This window comes from Cynocephalus volans, chromosome 1, assembly GCF_027409185.1.
Source record: "Cynocephalus volans isolate mCynVol1 chromosome 1, mCynVol1.pri, whole genome shotgun sequence".
NCBI lineage: Eukaryota > Metazoa > Chordata > Mammalia > Dermoptera > Cynocephalidae > Cynocephalus > Cynocephalus volans.
In genome coordinates, this window is record NC_084460.1 from 114,391,385 (window position 1) to 114,404,818 (window position 13,434).

Genomic DNA, 13,434 nt, shown 5'->3' on the forward strand with positions numbered 1-13,434 from the left:
ATACCAGCAATGTCTGTGAGGAGCAGTATTGCCTTAAATTAGTTTGACTCCACCTGAGGTCAGCGTAGTTCCTATGTGTGAATGGCAGTCAATTCTCCGTTGAGATATAAAATTCACAGATTATTCCCAAGCATCCCTGTCATCAGAACTTTGGACCTCTTCTCCCAAGTTGTTTCAATCTGTTCAACTTGTTTCAAGTTGTTGTCAATCTCTGAGTAAGCTGTGGCATAACTGAAAAGACTGGTAGGAGAGTGAGAATTTCCTGGCTAGATGCTTCCACACCAGGTGATCACTTCTTCAGTAATTGAGAGGTGACTATGTAGAAGTTATTTCCAAAGGGTCTATTGTGCAGTGAAGACATTCAGATTGTTTGTAAGAATTTCACCAACACCTACATGTATTGAAATGCTTAACATTAACATAAAAAAAGAGACATTTACTTAAAATAGAAGATTTGCTGATGTGAAGAGTGTTTCTATTTTATTACTTTTAAGACAAAATTAACCAGGAAAACTTTTGCTATGGTAGGGAAGATACCAGAGTGGTTTTTAAAGGTTCTATTTGATGCCACAAACTAACAGAATCATGCCAAGTATTCATGTTTATTTGTGGAAATATCTGGCCCTAAAAACCATTCTCTTTCCCTTATACGTATGTGAACTCTGCCTAGTACCATGTTCCTAATAGATTTAATATGTTTTTGTGCATTCTCAGCAAAGTAAAATATCTTTTTTTCTTTTTTTGAGTAACTTTTCATAGTGTGGAGAGCCAACAATGTGCTGGTTTCAACATTTCAGATAAGGGCAGAATTAATTGTGTAATTTAGTGCCCCATTATTCATTGCTGAGGTTCATATATAATGAATAAAAGAATTGAAAGGGTTTGAATGACATTTCCTTCACAAAAAAGCAAGGATTAAGAACAATGAAGAGAAGACAGTGAAAGAATATATACTATGACACATTATATACTTAGGATATGTTTTTGTTGCACTGAATTTCAGGCTGTAATTGTTAAAATAGTTTCTAGCTGTTAAATTTGGTGAGAGGGTTTTTGATGTCCGAATTTTTGTACTTCTGATTGAATTAACCTTTGAAATCCCCATAGGCTATAACTTCAGCTCTTGCTGTAAACTGAAAGCTAACTGCCCTTTCTCAGAAATAGCTGTATATTTCATCTGCCTTTTCCAGGAAACTCAACATTCATTTCATGAAATATTGTAAATAATGAGAAGGTATAATGGGGGTGATAGCATATAAAAAAAATGTTCCAAAATGAGACTTCTCTGTAATGGGGGTTGCCCTAAGAAGACTCTATCCTGGTACAATATATATTTTGAAAAGGTGCTGAATTAAAAAACACAAGAGTTCACTCATGTAAATCAAGTTGCTCAGGAAATTCGAGGTGATACTGTTATTTGTCTTATAATTTGTAAAAGTGAACTCTTGAGAGAGACCACACAGCGTCCAGCCACTTTCATATTCTTAATAAGAGATCCTTTGACATTTGGAATGTGGATATATTTATAAAAACAAATGAGATATCCCAAGTGCTCATCAATTTATAGCCAAGCGCCACAGAGAAAGGCAGCTTTGAAATAGCTATTTCATGGAACAGAACAGAACTTTGATGGAATATAGTTGCCTGTCTGAGGACAGAAAACAAAGAGGCCACCTAAAACTACATGCCTAACTGTGAGGGACACTTTATGGATGCCTTAAAGGTGACCGATGGTAGGTACTGGTGGGTATGTATGCACCCATCTGGACTAGGCTAGTGGAAAGTCTGTTTCAATTCACCTTCATACAGCACAATTTATTCCTGCTCATGATCTCATTGAAGAAAATGAAAAACATGGTGCTGGTGACTTTCATGTGTCTTGGGAGCTTGAGATGGTCAGTGTCATTAAAGCACTCTCCAGTCCTCAAGCCTCCCTTAAATGCCAATTGTACTCATACATCTGCATTAATTCATCTATGCAAGCTTGTGTTTTCTTGGTTTGTTTTTTCCACCTTCTGTCCCATTTGGTTCTTTAAACATCAGGTTTAACATTGATAATATGCATAATTTTTAAACCAAAGTATTGTATAAGTCTGTGTGCTTTTGTTGTTCTGGATGATTTGACCAAGGTGAAAACCAATCTTGTCCTTCTCTCTTAATAAAGTCATCCATTTGTTAAGTCAGTAGTCTCTGTCTCATGTTTTCTTTACTGCATTCAAGGACTTGTGAAGTTATGGGAGTATTATTTTTTTCTTCTTTACAAAATAATCCTAATATGTCTTTATTTAATAACAGTACAGTTTTCTCTTATTCCAGTTTCATCCACTTTCTGTAAACAAGTATAACATGGTATAGATGCCTAGTACATTGAAATTCTCAACAAATACTCCCAAGTGTAAATCAGAGAAGTAGCTTTGTTTTGTGTTTGGTGACTTGATTCATGTATGAGGGTACATCAGAAAGGACATGGAAAGGTTTGTATTATCTTTTAATTCTATTTTACCATGAACATTTTGAAGTACCCTCATATTTGGGAGAAAAAAAAACAGATAGGTGGATGTTCACACAATAATGCTAATTACTTAAGATTCCCTGAGAAAACTCAGGCTGCACTCTACCTGAAACCTTGAAGATACTTATATGGGTTTTGAGAAAATGGATATTAATAACTACCATTTATTTAATTAGCAGGTATCTTAAAAATAAGATACTATTTTCAGTGATTACTAAATTGATTTAGTTTAGTAAACACAAACTAATGGCTGTAACAAAATCAGTGTACTAAAGAAATCAGCAGGAATAAGGAGACCGGGGTCTTAGTCCAGATTTTGCTATGATCTTGCTTCAGGACCTTTGGATATCATTTATCATCTGTACCTCAGTTCTCTTATCTGTATGGTAAGCACTTCTTCAGATATACCATTCTAAGACTCCTGTTGTTAAAGGATTCTGAATTCTTTTAAGACATTGCCAGGAAGAGAGTGGCTTCATGCACTACTGGGGGCCTGAAAAGTCATATAGTCTTCCTAGGCATTTGTCTGAAAGGCCTCAGTCCTGATCATGTGTTCTTACTGCACTATTCTGCTACTTCTAGCTCAACACCCAATAGATTGTCATTCACTTATATGTGTTCCTCTAGCCAAAATCTGTCTGGTTTTTTATCCCCAAGCATCATGTTTGAGCCTCCTTCATCCAGTAGTCTTTGGATGTTCTTGTAAATCCTTTGTACCTCTCACTAGAATATTTTGCTTTTCACACTCCCAAAACACCCACTTTTCTTACCAATTCCTGAGCCAAATTAGGTGTATTTGGTTTGGGGCATGTTAATCATAACATGTCCTTAATTATACTTGCCACTCTTAACTATTTAGTGTCATTGCTTACCTGGTCTTTGCCTTCACTAGCAGTTCTCAGTGCCTGACTTTATTGAAGCCTTTCCTGCTGACCTGCCAACCTCATGCCCTCAAACCCCTGACCAGGCTTTGGGGGCTCTCACACACAGAGCTTGGGTCATGTGAGTATGTGTGTGTGTGTGTGCAGGTAAGTCTGTCATTGGCTTTAAGCATGTGTGTGTAAATGACAATGGACTTTTCTGCCCTGGAGAGTACCAATTGGAGTACATCAATTTTTCCTGCTGTGGATCATGCTTTTGGTGTCAAGTTTAAGAACTTTATGTAGCCCCAGATCTTGAAGATATTCTTCTGTATATTTTTTCTCAATGTTTTGTGGTTACACATTTGTCTTTAATCCATTTTCAGTTCATTTTTATACGAAGTGTGAGGTTCAGGTAGAGGTTTATTCTTTGCCTCAGTGCTCAATTGCTCCAGCACCATTTTTTGAACAGGCCCTCTTTCTCACATTGAATTGCTTTTGCACCTTTACAAAAAATCAGCTGGGCATATTTTGTGTGGTTCTACTAATGAGTTCTCTATTTTGTTCTATTGACCCATGTTTCTGTCCCTCTGCCAATAACACAGTCTTGATTACTGTAGCTAAGTAGTACATCTTGAAATTGGGTAGACAGATTTCTTGCACTTTATGCTTTTTCAAAATTATTTTAGCTATTCTTTCTTTGTCTTAGCATATAAATTTTAGAATAATCTAGTATAATATCTATGAAAAATCTTTCTGGGATTTTGAAAGGAATTGCCTTAAACCTCTGCATCAATTTAGGGAAAATTGACATCTTTACTATGTTGTGTTTTCCAGGCCATGATTATGGTATGTGTATCCATTGTATCTTCATTAATTTCTGTCATCAGCATTGTGTTGTTTTCAGTATACACCTCCTGTGTGTGTTGTTAGATTTTCTCGTATTTTGTTTTTGACATGATTATAAATGGCATTATATTTTTAATCTGTGTCCAAAAGTTCATTGCTAATATATAGAAATAAATTGATTTTTGTATGTTTATGATGTATCCTGTTACCTTTCTGAGCCCCTTTTATCTTGTGAGCTTTCTGAACTCATTTATTCTAATTTTTTATAGTTTTACTGGGATTTTCTATGTAGACAATCATGTTATCTTCAAATACGGGAAATTTTATTGCTTCCTTTCTTTTCTTTTTATATCTTTTATTTTTTATTATACATATGTGTGGGGTACAACATAGATTTTCAATAATTGTGTAGAATATGTGATGGTTAGATCAGTATAGTTAGCTTATTCATCATTATAATACGCAATAGTTCTTTGTGTCCGTTGACCAATTCCTCATTAACCCCCTCCCTCGCACCCTCTCCTCCCCTTTTCTTCCTCTAGTTTTCTAAAAGTTCAGCATTACTGTGATTGTTGTTTCTTTCTTTCTCTCTGTCTCTCTTTTTTGTTTATTTATGGATTCAGCTCCCAGTAATGAGTGAGAAAATGCAGTATTTCTCTTTCTGTACCCGGGTTGTTTCACTTAGGATAATTTTCTCTGTATGTCTTTTATTTCCTTTTCTCATTGCACTGGCTAGAGCTTCTAACAGTGTATTGAATAAGAAACATAAGAATGGAAATCCTTACCCTGTTTCCAATCTTAAAGGGCATACAATCATTTCTGGCACTAAGTACAATGTTAGCTGTTTATTTTTCGGATGCTTTCTCTCTTGTTTTCTGAAAGTTTTTATCATGAATGTGTGTTGAATTTTGCCATATGATTTTTTTGTGTGTGTGATTGATATACTGATATGATTTTTCTTTAGCCTATTAATATAAATGTGTTACACTGATTTTTAAATATTGAACCAGTCTTGCATCCCTGGAATAAACCTCACTTCATCAAGATGTATAATTCTTTTTACATACTGTTTAAATCTATTTGCTAATATTTATTTTGTTAAGGATTTTTGCATTATTTTTGTGAGGGGTATTGGTCTTTTCCTTCTTTTGGTACTGTCTTTGATTAGATTTGGTGTTAACCAATGTTCATTTTATAAAGTAGAGAATTTTTTCTTTTCTGTTTTTCTGGATAGGTGGTGTAAAATTGGTTTTCCTTTTTATAAAAATTTGGCAAAATTCTCCAATGAAACCATCTGTGTCTGGAGATTTTATTTTGGGGGAGTTTTTAAATTACAAATTTAATATTTTTACTTTTTTTTTTTTTTTTTTGACCGGGAAGGGGATCGTAACCCTTGGCCTGGTGTTGCCTGAATCACGCTCAGCCAGTGAGCACACTGGCCACCCCCATACAGGATCTGAACCTGCGGCCTCGGCGTTACCAGCGCCGCACTCTCCTGAGTGAGCCACGTGGCCAGCCCCTTTAATATTTTTAATTGTTATAGGGCTATTTAAATTTGAATTTCATGTTAAGCTAGTGTTTTTCAAGGAATTGGATGATTTCATCCAAGGTGTCAAATTTATGTGTGTAGAGTTGTCTGTTATATGCCCTTATCTCTTTGATGTCTGCACAGTCTATAGTGAAATCTTTTTCATACCTGATATTGATAATTTGCATAATTTTGTTGTTGTTGATCATGTTAAGAGGCTTCTCAATTTTATTGACCTTTTCAGAGAGCCAGCTTTCTGTTTCATTGATTTTTCTCTATTTTTCTGTTTTCAATTTTGTTGATTTCTGCTCTTATTATTTTCTACTACTTTGTTTGGGTTTATTTTGCTCCTTTCCAGGTTCTTGAGGTGGGAGCTTAGATTTTTTGTTTAATATTTTTCCTCCTTTCTATTATAAATAAATTTTCCTCTTGGCACTGCTTTAAATATGTCCCACAAATGCTGTGTGTTTTCATTTTCATTCAGTTTAAGTATTTTAAAAACCTTCCTAGAGACTAGCTCTTTGATCCATGGATTTTTGAGAAGTGTTTTGTTTATATTCCAAGTGTTTGGAGATTTTCCTGATATCTTTCTGTTATTGATTTTTAGTTTGATTCAATTGTGGTTAGAGAATATACTCTGCATGATTTCCATTATGTTAAATTTGTGGAGATTTGCTTTATGGCCTGGGATATTGTCTTTCTTAATATGTGTTCCATATGCACTGAAAAAAATGTATTGTGTTGCTGTTAAGTGGTGTGTTTTATGTATTTTGAATAGATCTTGTTGGTTGATGGTTTTGTTCAGTTTTTCTTTATCCTCACTAATTTTCTGTTTAGTTGTTTTATCAATTGTTCAGAGAGCAGTGTTGAAGTCTCCATGTTTTGCATATCTGTTGTTTGATTAGTACACATTTAGAATTACTATGTCTCCTTTGCGGAATGATTATTTTATCGTTATATAATGCCCTTCTCTTTCTCTGGTAATATCTTTACTTCCAAATATACTTTATCTGATGTTAATGTAGCCACTTCTGCTTTCTCTTCATTAATGTTTGCATGATATGTCTTCTTTTCTATGTGTTTACTTTCAACCTGCTTATATCATTGTATTTGAAGTGATTTTCTTGTAGAAAGCGGATAATTGGACATATTTTTAATCCACTGTGTCATATCTTTTAATTGGTATATTTAGACGATTTACATTTAATGTAATTATTAGTCTATTAGGGCTTAAGTCTGTTGCTTTATCTTTTTTTGTTTTCTGTTCTCCCTTTTTAACATTTCTGTTTCTTGCCTTCCTCGGGGTTACATGAATAATTTTTAGAATTCCATTTTGATTCATTTTTGAGTGCATCTTTTTATATAGCTTTTTTAGTGCTCTTTGTAAGTATTACATATATATAAAACTTATCACAGCTTACTAGTTTCATCATTTTACTAGTTCAAGAAAAGTGTAGAAACCTTACTTCCCTTTAGATCTCTTCTCCACATTTATAATTGTCTTAACTATTTACTGTACATGCATTTTGAATCATATCAACAGTGTTAAATTTTTTGCTCCACCTATCAAAGAAGTTAGAAAATTCAATCATCTAGTTAGGGAACTCAGTGGGAGAAGGGGAATGCATGGTATTTATCCATATTTTTACTATTTCTGTTCTTCCTTCGTAATATTCCAAGATTCCTCATTTTATTGTTTTCTTTCTGTTTAGAGAGCTTTCTTCAGCCATTCTAGTCTGATATATAGGAGGGAAAAAGAAAACCCAGGAAAGCTGTGTTGTTCCTTGGATCTTGAAGATTCTTGCTTTTTTCCCTACCATTTAAAGTATTCTTAAGTTTGTTTTACGTGTAATATCCAGGGTTTTTAGTTGTATTCAGTGGGAGGAATAGGGAAAAGTATGTCTATTTTATCTTTTCAGAAGTGGAAGCTCCAATATTCACTTATATTTTATTGTAGCATTTTTATAATTTATTTAGTTTTTGATATTTAGTTCACCTGGAGTTCACTTTTATGTAATTTCTGTTAGTTTATTTCTGTCTATGCCATTTATTAGACAATCAACTCAGTTCCTATGGTTTTGAAATGCCACTACTGTCATAGTTCGAATTCTATTCTACTTAAAAAAAAAAAAAATCTCTTAATTCTTAGTCTAGTACCACATTTTAAATTACTAAATTAGTATTTACTGAGACATCCCCTTTTATTACTCTTTCAAAATATGTCTGTGGCTATTCTTTTATATTTATTTCCACAGAGGAAATTTAAGATCATTTTTTCAATTTGTGTTCTTTTGTTTTTTGGGTTTTTTTGCTGACATATTTTATTGTGGTGAAATATGCATAATATAAAATATGATGTTTTACTATTTTAAGTGTAAAGTTTGGTGGCATTAATTTCATTCCCAATGTTGGGCAACCATCACTATTTCCAAAACTTTTTTGTTACTCCACACAGAAACTCTGTACATATTAATTAATAACTCCCCATTTTTTCCCTCCTCCCAGCCCCGGGCAACTTCTAATCTACTTTCTGACTATGAATTTGCCAGTTTTAGATATTTCCTGTAAGTGGAATCAAACTTTTTCCTTTTGTGCCACTCAGCATATTGTTTTTATGTTTCATCCACGGAGCAGGTATCAGTAGTTCATTCCTTTTTATGGCTGAAAAATATTTCATTATATGTATATATCATGTTTTATTTATTCAGTTATCTTTTGACAGACACGTGGATTGAGTTTATCTTCTGGCTATTGTGAATAATGCTTCTATGAACATTGTAAAACAAGTATTTGTTGGAGTTCCTCTTTTCTAGTTATACCTGGGAGTGGAATTGTAGATCATATGATAATTCCATGTTTAACTTTTGGAGGAACCACTAAACTGTTTTCCACAATGGCTGCACCATTTTACATTCCCATCAGCAATATATGAGGGTTCCAGTTTCTCCACATCCTCAACAACACTTGTTTTCCTTTTGTGTATTTATTTTTTATTTTCCCTTTTTATTTTTATTTTTTAATAGCCATCCTAATGTTTGTGAGGTAGGGATACAACTTCAACATTTTGCATATGGAAATGCATTTGTCTCAGCATTATTTGTTGAAGAGACTGTATTTTCCTCATTGAATTGACTTGGCACTCTTGAGCAAGATCAATTGGTCTTAAATATAAGGATTTAATTTCGGACATTAATTCTATTCCATTGGTCTATATGTCTATCCTTATGCCAATACCACACTGTTTTTATTACTGTAGCTTTGTAATAAGTTTTGAGATTGGGAAGTGCGAGTACTCCAATGTATTTTTCAAGATTGTTTTGCCTATTTGTGGGCCCCTTTGCAATTTCAAATGAATTTGAGGATTGGATTTTTCATTTCTGCAAAAACAACTCTTGGAATTTTGAAAGGGATCGCATTGAATCCATAGTTCTTTTTGAAAATATTGCCATCTTAACCATATTAAATTTTCCAATCTATGAACAAGTAATGCTTTCCATTTGTGTTGTTTTAATTTTTTTTTTTTTTTTTTTTGGACCTGTAAGGGGAATGCAGCCCTTGGCTCGGTGTCCGCACCACGCTCAGCCAGTGAGCACACCAGCCATCCCTATATAGGATCCGATCCCACGGCCTCAGAGCTCTCAGCACCACATTCTCCCAAGTGAGCTGTGGGGCCCGCTGTGCTGTTTTAATCTTTTTAATGATGTTTTGTAGTTTCCAGTGTAAAGTCTTTTATGGTTAAATTTTATTCCTCAATATTTTATTGATTGGTATTTTAATAGCTATTGTAAATGGAATTGCTTTCTTAATTTTCTTTTTAGATTGTTCTTTGCTGGTACATAGAAACAACTAATTTTTATGTATTGATCTTATAATCTATAACTTTCCTAAATTCATTTATTCTGGTAGCTGTCTTGTAGGTTTTTTGGTGTACAATTTTTTTATAGTATTCTCTTATAATACTTTTATTTCTATAAGGTTGATAGTTTTGTCCCTATTCTTATTTCTGATTTTAATTATTTGCTGCTTCTCTCTTTGTCAGTCCAACTAAAGGTCTGTCAATTTTTTTGATCTCTTCAAAGGACCAACTTTTGGTTTTGTTGATTCTATTGTTTTTCTCTTCCCTGTCTTATTTAACTATATCCTAATCTTTATTGTTTCCCTCTTTCTGCTAGTTTTTTTTTTTTTATAGTGCCTCAAGATGTAAAGTTAGGTTATTGATTTTTTTTTTTTTTAACGTGAGTGATTATAGCTGTAAATTGCCTTTGCTTTATCTGATTCCTTTAGGTATGTTGTGTGTGTGTGTATTTTCTAGTTTCCCTTTTGATTTTTTATTTGACCCACTGGTTGTCTAGAAATGTGTTTAACTTCCACATGTTTTGGTTTTTCTACTTTTCTTCTGTTGATTCCTAGCTTCATTCAATTGTGATCAGAGAAGATAGTTTGTATGATTTTCATCATATTAAATTTATTGAGAGTTCTTTTGTGGCCTAACATAGTTTATCCTGGACAATATTCCATGTGCACTTGAGAAGAATATGTGTTGTGCTATTGTTGTGTGGAGTGTTTTGTATATGTTTGTTAGGTCTAGTGGGTTTACAGTGTTGCTCAAGTCCTCTATTTTCTTATTGGCCTTCTGTGTGAATATTGTAGAACTATTTTTTTCTTCAGTTTTGTTAATGTTTGCTTTATATATTTTGAGGCTTATTGTTTGGTGAATATATATTTATTATTATATTTTCATGATGAATTGTCCTTTTTATCAATAGAATGTCTTTGTCTCTTGTTTTAGACATAAAGTCTATTTTGTCTGGTGTTAGTGTGGTAACCCCAGCTCTGTTTTGGTTTTTATTTGCATGGATTATCCTTTTTCTTTCATTTTCAACCTATTTGTGCCTTTAGATCTAAAGTGGGGTCTCTTGTAGATAGCACATAGTTGGATCATTTCTTAAAATTGATTCTGCCAATCTCTGCCTTTTGATTAGTGAGTTTAATCCCTTTACATTTAAAGAAATTTCTGATGAAGAAGACTTCTGCCAGTTTGACATTTGGTTTCTGTATGGTTTGTACCTTTCCTGTCCCTCATTTTCTCTATTTCTGCTTTTTATTTTTTTGTATGTTTAGTGATATTTTGTAGTGAATTGTTTTGTTTCCCTTCTCATTTCCTTTTATGTATTTTTTAAGTATATTTCCTTGGTGGTTACCATGGGTTTGCACTTATCATCATAAATTCATAACAATTTAGTTTGAATTGATAACAATTTCAATAACATACAGAAACTTTATTCTCTTTATGTTGTCACGAATTTTATCTATACATTTTTTGCTCAGTTACAAAGATATATAATTCTTTTATGTTATTGTCTTTTAAATAATGTAGGACATAAAAAGTAGGGTCACAATTCAAGAATACAGTGATGCTGGCTTTTATATTTCCTTATGTAGTTACATTTACCAGAGCCCTTTATTTCTTCACACATCTTTGAGTGCTAGTGTTCTTTTATTTCAACTCAAAAATCTCCCTTTAGCATTTATTTTGGGCAGGTCTAGCAGTAACTGACCCCTTCAGTTTTTGTTTCTCTTGTAATGTGTTTTATTTCCCCAGTTGTTGAAGGTGGTAGTAGTCCATTTGTCTGGTGATTTTTCCAAACTATTTTTGCAGAGACTATTTCTTTTCATGTCTGGTCACTGTCGTCTCTGTTTCTTAACTTTTGTTCATCTTGTGTTTGACAGAAATTTTCTTGAACATGAAAGGTAAGGAAAGACAAACAAAGAAACAAATCTCTCTTAGTCTTTGCAGATTGCCTCTGTTCTGGGACCCTCCTTCAACCTTTAGCCAGACATTCACTGAGCCTAGGGATCCACCTGAGGTGAAAACTTAAGGTCTTCTGAGGTCTTTTCTGAGCATGCTTCTTGCCCTGGCCACGTGCATGTCTTTCTAAATCCCCCGATATATGGGTGCTTTTAATTGCTCTAATTTCCCAAAGAAACTTTCTCCCCAGTTTTTTTCTCCCAAGCCCAAGGCTATCTGTTGTATGTCTCAACTGTAATCTCTTAGTTGTCTGTGAGTTGTTTGTTCACCTGGCAGTGTTTTCAAGTAATGCCCACCACTTTTCTGGCCTCAGTGTGTTCCAAGTTAGACAGAACAAAGATGAGCATCTTGCATTACTCCTTCAAAAGGCCCCAGTCAGGTTAGAAGAGACCTACACAATAATTTGCGAATAAGGTCTGCTATGCTTCCTCTGGAACCAGGGACCAGGATCCCACACTGGCATTGTGGGCTGTCATCTCCAAGGCTGCTGCTTAGCCAGAAAGGGAGTGGGGTAAGGGCAAGTAAAATACCAGAAAGCTTTTTTTACCATTTTTAAATTAACTTTTCCTTGATTGAATGTTCACTAGTTTGCTATAAGCCTTTGATGGTTTTCAGAGTTCTGACAGTGCTGGTTCTGATAGTTTCTGCTTATTTTCTAGAGTTTCTTTGTGGAGACAGTAGCTTGGAGCTACCTACTTGGCCCTTTTGCTGATGTCACTCTTAGCAAGTTCTTAAAAAGAAATTTAGTCATTTTGTAGATTAATGTTACATAATTTATTTCAATACTTTTCATGAAAAAAACTAGGGTATTAATATACCCTACTAGTACTATTTAGCTGTCAAAAGGAATGAGGAAGATGTCAGTCATAAAGTGATCTGTAGGATATATTTTTAAATGAGAAAAGCAAGGAGAAAACATGAAATTTTCCACCATGTATCTGGAAAAGGAGGGTGGGAAATTGATGCTATTATATGTGTACATTTGCTTATACTAAAAAATGCAATAATAAAAGTTTTCAGTTAGCTGTAAGGAGGGAGGAAATATATATGTGTGAGGTATAGAACCTAGACATAATGGAATATTCCTTATTGTAGATTTGATGTTATAACTAGGTACTTATTTTAAGTAATAAAATTTTTAAAATAAAAAGCAAACTTTAAAAGTAGAATGAAACTAATGATTGTAAACAAATGACTGTATTTTAATTGTATCCAGGTAGTGCTCAATCATACAGAAGGGAACTATGTCAAATGACTGTATCTATGTAATTATGTATCTCTTTCTTTCTCTCTCTCATCTCTGTCTCTCCATATACACACATTAAAAAAAATTTTTTTTTCAACCACCTGTCCCCTGAAAAGGCCTAGAAATAATGAGCACCCCAATAGCAATGAACATTCTTCATGCTCAGATTACAGTCTTGAAATAATATATCCTATCAAAAGAAACCAGATGTTCATTTTATGTGTGGGGTTTAAATGTATAAGATGAACCTGTAATGTATTATACTATTAGTAGCAAAGAAGCTATCAAAAATTACTAGGATCATGTCAAATTGTCCCAACTTGAAGGGACTCTTACCAGCCCAAAATGGGACAATTTCTGGATCAATAAAGATAATAACTGCAACAAATAGAAACACATTAAATGTGTTTAAATCCATGAATTTATATCTTTTTCTGTTCAAAATAGCCCTTACTGTTCACCTATAGTAGATGCTGTGGACCAACTCATTAACTCATTATTTTGAAAAACGGTAAATGATGGGAGTAATTGAGCATTTATGCTGCCTTAAAACAAAACAAAACAAACAAAAAAAACTCTGAGTAATGAGTGGTCAATGAAGTCAATGAGAGTTAATTTCCCTTGATAGAA